Source organism: Protobothrops mucrosquamatus, unplaced genomic scaffold (genome assembly GCF_001527695.2).
Source record: "Protobothrops mucrosquamatus isolate PMUCROS unplaced genomic scaffold, P.Mucros_1.0 scaffold749, whole genome shotgun sequence".
Lineage (NCBI taxonomy): Eukaryota > Metazoa > Chordata > Lepidosauria > Squamata > Viperidae > Protobothrops > Protobothrops mucrosquamatus.
In genome coordinates this window covers 254,182-261,698 of record NW_015387020.1, presented here as the reverse complement: position 1 = coordinate 261,698, position 7,517 = coordinate 254,182, and positions in this window count along the sequence as shown.

Genomic DNA, 7,517 nt, shown 5'->3' with positions numbered 1-7,517 from the left:
CTCTGCTTACAAGCGAAATCAGCAACAAAGGTATAAAGATATGGAGCAAGAGATAAAAATAAAGGAAAAAGCTTTCTCCTTAAATCCAACGGATAAGAACTTAAAGGCATCTATTGCAATGTTGAAAGAACAATTTAATATGTTGCTTTCTGATCAAATTGCTGTTAATTTGAAATATATGAAACATAATACATTCTGCAACACAGATAAACCTGGAAGATGGTTAGCTTATCAATTACGTAAGAAACAAAAACAAAGACTCATTGAGAAAATAAATTATAAGGGTAAAGAAGTTTTTCAACAGGACTTGATTAAAAGGGCTTTTTCGGAATATTTTTCTAAATTATATGCCTCTGAGAATATACAATCTTCTGAAATAGACAATTATTTGCAACAAGCAAATTTGCCTCGTCTTACTGATGATCAAAAAGGATTGATGAATTGTCCGATTGTGTTGGAAGAGATTGCAGAGGCATTTAAACAACTGAAGGTTAGTAAGGCCCCCGGTACAGATGGGTTTACTGCAATTTATTATAAAAAATTGTCTGAAGAAATGTTAGAACCCTTGAGATGTCTTTTTAATGATATTTTAATGGGAGGACAAATACCACCATCTTGGAGGTGTGCATTTATTTCACTTATACCAAAGGAGGATCAAGATATGACTCAGCCTAAAAATTATAGGCCAATATCTTTATTGAACACGGATTATAAGATTTTTTCAAAAATATTAGCTAATAGACTAATGCAAGTACTGAAACGGATTATTCACGTGGATCAGTCTGGATTTATAAATGGAAGATATATGAAGAACAATGTCAGACAAATTGTGAACTTGTTGGAGTATTTGGACAAAAATAATCAAATTCCGGCGGCTCTTATCTTTTTGGACGCCGAAAAGGCCTTTGATAAGTTGGATTGGCAATTCTTGCTACGGTTGGTTGATAGAATGAATTTTGGGGACAGATTTTTGTCAGCGTTAAAGGCTATCTATCAACTACAATTTGCGCAAGTGATAGTAAATGGAGGATTGACAGACTCAATTAAAATTGAAAAAGGTACAAGGCAAGGTTGTCCACTATCACCTTTATTGTTTATTCTGACTTTGGAGATTTTATTAATTAAGATCCGTGAGTCTTCACTTATAAAAGGAATAACTTTGGGTAAGAACGACTATAAGCTTAGAGCTTTTGCTGATGATTTGGTTTTTACGTTGTCGCAACCAATTGATTCGGCAAGAAATTTGATACAGATATTGATGCAATATGGAAAGGTGTCTGGATTTAAAGTAAATAATAATAAGACTAAAATATTATCTAAAAATATATCTATGAAAGATATAGAGATTTTAAGTAGTGTAACGGGTTTTGAAATAGTGAAAAAAGTGAAATATTTGGGTGTTGATATTACTGCTTCTAATGTTAAATTGTATAAAAATAATTATGACAAGTTATGGAGCAAAGTTCAAAAGGATTTGAAGGAGTGGAAGAAATTACAGTTATCATTATTGGGAAGAATCTCAGTGATAAAAATGAATGTTCTCCCAAAGTTCCTCTTTTTGTTCCAGATGATACCTATTTTAAAAAAGGACTCAAATTTGGAGGAGTGGCAAAGAGGTATCAACAGGTTTATCTGGCAGGGGAAAAACCTAGGGTAAAATTCAAAATTTTGCAAGATGCACGGGAAAGAGGGGGACTTAAAGCCCCTAATTTAAAATTATATTATGATGCGGTGGTTTTAACCTGGATTAGTGATTGGATTAACTTAACCAATAGAGATATCTTGGTACTTGAAGGTTGGGATTTATATTATGGATGGCATGCTTATTTATTTTTTGACAAGAAAATTGATTGTGTTTTTAAATCTCATATTTTAAGAGTTGCACTTTTGAGAGTTTGGAAAAAGTATTCTTATAAGGTAAATTCTAAAATTCCAATGTGGGCTATTCCGGAACATGCAATACNATATCCAACAGATTTTTAAGAAAAAGATAAAATTTACACCGCAGTTATTTCTATTGGGTATTATGGATAATTTGGATCAAAAAGAAATGAAATTGATGTTGTACTGTATAACAGCAGCAAGGACATTAGTTGCTCAAAATTGGAAAAAGAAGACGTTACCAACTATGGATGATTGGAGACAGAAGGTATCGTATTTTGCAGAGATGGCAAAAATATCCTCATACCTGAAGGATCACTCTCAGGAGAAATTTATTTCAATGTGGAGAAGATGGATAGATTATATTCAGAGAAAATATGAACTGAATAATTATCATGTAGCTTTTGATTAATTTTTTTTTATATATACATATATATACAACAAATATTGTTATATTTATAAAATTTGTATGTATTTTAATGTTATTTTAGAGTCATAGTAAATTTATACTAGTGTGTAGTAATAATGAGTAGCTTTGGATAGAATTGGATTATTGTGTGTATATTTCCTGGATCAGCTCTGGGAAGTCCTGGGGGGGGAGGGGGGAAAGGGAATAGATAGATGTATATAAATCGATGTATTGTAGATCTATATGTGATTTTTTAAGGAAGTGCCCGGTGGGTACCCCAACTGCACCAGACGGGATGGTTGAAAGAGGAAGGGAGGTAGGTAAGAGAGGGAGGAAGGAGGAGAGGTTGTAGGCTTGGGGGGAGGAAGGTGTGGAAAGTGAAAGAGGGGGTGCAGGGGGGGACACTGGACACTTCCATGAATGTACTGAGCAGTGTTATTTTCTTGGTTGATATTGTGATTAAATGCATCATATTTATGTTATTGTTTTTAATTGAAAAATCAATTAAAATTTTTTTTAAAAAAAAAAAAGAACAGGAAACAATCTCAAGAGCCCCAGAAGGTATAAAAGCCCACAACTCTGCTCCTTGTGGTCACTTTTTTTCCAGAACCATCTTTCTGTCTGGCTCTCCTCTTCAATAAACTATAACCTTCTTTCTAAAGCAGTCTCCATGTTGTTTATTCCCAGCTTGGACTGGACCCTGATGAAGATTTTTCTTTCAACAATTTGGCACCCAGGATGGGACTCCAAGCTAACCTCTCCAGTGGACTGAGACTAGTAAGCCCCATCTTGCCGGCAGCAGATCCCCTGTGTCTGTGGATGGATTTCCCAGGCCCTGCCCATGTAGAGTGAAGATAGTAAAGGGAGTTTTGAGTTTGAGCTCAAGGGCTGCTTTGGAAAGAAGGTGAGTACCTCTAAATTTTAACTTTAAAGCCCAGGGGAGTGAGAGAAATGTGTGTATGTCTGTATATATGAGTGAGAAGACCCTTTTCCCAATCACAGTGGGATTTTGCTTCCTCTGGTCTTTCCTAATCGCCAAAAGATTTGTTCAAGCAACAGACTCTGGAAAGCACGGGGTTTTGGCCAGAGTGGAGGACCTTTTGTTAGGGAAAAGGGAGAGGCTGTGTGAAAATGGAATGGAAAAGTGAGTGAGAGAATTGAATTTGGGCAACCAGCTGGTAAGGCTCTGTAAGCAAAGCCCTGCAAAAAGGAGTGATCTGTACTTCTGGGAAGCAAGTGGAGGTCCTCCCGGACTCTAGTGAGTCTGAAAACTCAGGCAGGAAAAGGCCAGGGAAGGAAGTGCCCATACCCATTGCGGGGAGCAGTTGGAGTCCTCCTGGACCCCTTTTGGGCCAAAAACTGATGGCAGAGTTCCCCTGGAGGAGGGGTCCATACTCTGTAAAGAGAAGCAGAATCCTCCCAGACCCTTTTTGGTCTGAAAACTGAGATGGGGCAAGGGCTTCACTAAGAAGCCCAAATTTTCCGGGGCCTGGCAGAGCCGAATTGAACCCCACATCGGAAGGGGAACATGGGATGCTCTAGCTCAAGGGTCCAGGTAAGCTCCCCATTGAAAGACTTGCTTGATGCCTGGGACAGGAGGCAGTTGCCCATCCAGACAGGTATGAAAAATGATAAAGGGAAATTTGTGACGAATGGGCTTTGCCCAGGACTTTGTTGGGAAACCAATTTGGCTATGTAAAGGTACTTAAAAGAAAAAGGGTAATAAAATGTAGGAATAGTGATTTTCTCTGTTTCTCTGTTTCTCTCTGTCTCTCTTTCTCTGTCTCTCTCTCTCTGTCTCTCTCTCTGTCCCTCTCTCTTTCTCTCTCTCTCCCTTTCTATGCAACCACGTGATATGTTTAAGATTTGTGCCTTCCCTAATTTGAGTTAACTGAGATTTATAGTGGGAATGACCAGGATGTGTAAAACTAAGAATTTTGCTTTCTTTTCTGTTCTGTTCTCTTTTCCTTGTCTTTGTGTGTGTATGTGTGTCAAAGTCTTTCTGTGTGCAGCAAATGTGACTGTTAATTGTCTCTAATCCAAAGAGAAAAGAATTTTAAAATTCTGCTAGAACTTCTGCTTAAAATAAGCCACCAAAAGGAAAATACCTTCACTCTTATTTTGTCTGGCCAACAAAATAGAGTGAAGGAAGAGAATTGAGTTCCCTTTTGCCTTCCCTTGTCAAGAGGGAATGTTTTAAGCTCATTTAGAGAAAAAAAGTTTTATTTGTGCATTTTCTGTATGTGTTGTAAATGGGTTTTATCTGTTTATCCTTTTCCTGAAACATGAGGTGTGTCTAGCTACAAGAGCCTCATAAGCTCAAGTTTGCTTGTATAGGGAAATAACCTTCTTCTTCTTAACTTACTTTCCTTATCCTATCACTAATCAGTGAAACTACTATGAAACTAATCCTGGAACATATAAGCATTTTTAATCTCTAAAATAATGTGGTCTATATTAGAATAAATGTTAAAGGTAGATTCTCCTGCCCCTGGGAAATTGCACACCTTAAAATATTAGGCTTTTAAAATTATTTGGAGCTTTCAGCATTTTCAGGCTGCAAGTCCTTAAGTCCTCTCTAACATGTTGCAAATGTTCAATTTCAGAAGTGAGACCTTTCATTTTTTGTTCTCTTACCAGAATCCAGCCTCTCTTTTGTCCTCATCTGTAATGTCCCCATTTTGTCTGCTTATCTGTTTCTTTAACAACGGCAGTAATGTCTTTTTAAACTGCCTGCAAGCTACCCCCGCCCCATCTACTTCTCCATTTCTTATCTTCTGTTCTCCATGCCTTTGTCTGATCAGCAAAGCCTCTCCTGGGAGAGTCCACCCAGAAAGGGGGGAGGAGAACTTGTTCTCATGTCTTTCAGCCCTGCACAGATGACCCCCACAACCTTTGGAAGCAGAGCACACTGACTCAGATGCTGCCTTCATTCATTTGAGCCATGGAATTGGGTTTGATCCAGCCATCCACTGGAAAACCACTATGCCACCAGAGTGGAACAGATCTTCCCAAGTCCTACTATCACCCAGATGCCTGTGAAAGCTGCAGAGGAAGGAAGGAGTCCTGGAGCCATTGGCCCTCATGTGAAGCCTCAGAAGACAACTGGAAAGACTATGGGGGGGAGGGCAGAAACTCATTGTAACGTTTTCTTTCTTGCCCCATTTGTATTGTAATAAGACATTTGAATGTATTTATGGAGGGATGGCATATGGGAATGGTTGGCACAGCAAGTATTGAACACGTTGGACTTCTCTACTAGTGGGAGGGAAAATTTGTCCAAATGTTTGTATTGCCTGTCTTGTAGAAGTAGCTACACACACACACATCATTCAGAATCACACTGAGTCTATCCACTTCACCTACCTTCAGTAAAGTTCCAGGCTGATTTTTACTCTGTGGCACCAAAGCTTTGCATGCACAACTTGCTGCAAATTCCAAGGGGGAGGGAATCAGGCTGCCTCAGGCAATTTGCAATTCATATGCTTGCACTGAACTACTCAACTCGTTTTTTGCATCTGTATTTACACAAAGAGAAAAAGCAGTCCAACCAATCAAAAATAGTACCGTAAAAAACAGATTAGAAACACAAGTTAAGATAGGCAAGAAAATGGTGACCACCTGTCCACCCTAGATGAGTTCAAATCACCAGGACCAGATGAACTACCCCCCAAGGTTCTGAAGGAACTGGCAGATGTGATCTCAGAACCACTGAACTATATCTTTCAAAGATCCTGGAGCACTGGGGAACTACCAGAGGACTGGAAAAGAGCTGATGTAGTTCCCATCTTCAAAAAAGGGAAAGTGTGTCAAGATCCTTCTGTATCTTAAATCTATTTTCTGGAGTGTTGGCTATTTCTGCCAGCTTGGTGTTGTCTGCAAATCTGATGAGTTCCCCATCTATCCCCTCATCGAAATAATTGATGAAGATGTTGAAGAGCACTGGGCCCAGAACAGAGCTCTGGGGCACCCCACTACACACTTCCCTCCATGTAGATGCAGTTCCATTGAGGACCACATGCTGAGTATGGCCGGTCAGCAACTATGAATCCATCTGGTGGTGATGCTGTCTAACCCACATTTTTCTATCTTATCAAGTAGTAGGTTGTGATCTACTTTATCAAATGCCTTACTGAAGTCCAAGTAAATTATATCTACAGCATTCCTCTGGTCCACTAATTTTGTCACCTGGTCAAAGAATGCAATAAGATTTGTCTGGCATGATCTGTTTTTGACAAACCCATGTTGGCTTTTGGTAATGACTTTGTTTGCCTCTAGGTGTTCGCTGATTTGTTGCTTATCTTTTCCAAGATCTTCCTAGGTATTGAGGTCAGGCTGATAGGTCTGTAGTTTCCTGGATCAGGGGACTGGAGGCTAAAACATATAAGGAACAGTTGCTGGAATTGGGAATGTCTAGTCTAATGAAAAGAAGGATGAGGGGTGACATGATAGCAGTGTTTCAATATCTCAGGGGCTGCCACAAAGAAGAGGGAGTCAAGCTATTCTCCCAAGCACCTGAAGGCAGGACAAGGAACAACGGATGGAAACTAACCAATGAGAGAAGCAACCTAGAACTAAGGAGAAATTTCCTGACAGTTAGAACAATTAATCAGTGGAACAACCTGCCTCCAGAAGCTGTGAATGCTCCAATACTGGAAGTTTTTAAGAAGAGACTGGACAGCCATTTGTCTGAAATGGTATAGGGTTTCCTGCCTGAGCAGGGAGTTGGGCTAGATGACCTCCAAGGTTCCTTCCAACTTTATTATTATTATTATTATTATTATTATTATTATTAGTAGTAGTAGTAGTAGTAGTAATAGTAGTAGTAGTAGTAGTAGTAGTACTGAGGAGGTAGCAGGAAACAGCTCTCCAAAACCCAAGCCCTGAATATGTTGCACTGGTGGACTCAGAATGAGAGTCCTAGAGCTCACTATGTGCAATTTAATAGTCTGGCTTGCACACTAGCTAACCTCAATTAGACATTACAAACCTGGATTCACTAAGCTAAGGAGCTAAGGCAGGCTCAGAAAGTAACCCTTGAAAATGGCAGCCAGTGGTTATATACTGAGGAAAACATGGCTGTGAAGAATTTTGGGAGGCATATGCAGACCTGACTGGAAGCTCAAAGTGACATCCAACATCTGAAAAGAATTGGCACAGAATATTGGATACTATAAATTTCTTTTCCATCTAACAGAACTTTTGCCCTGACTTTTAGAACTTTATG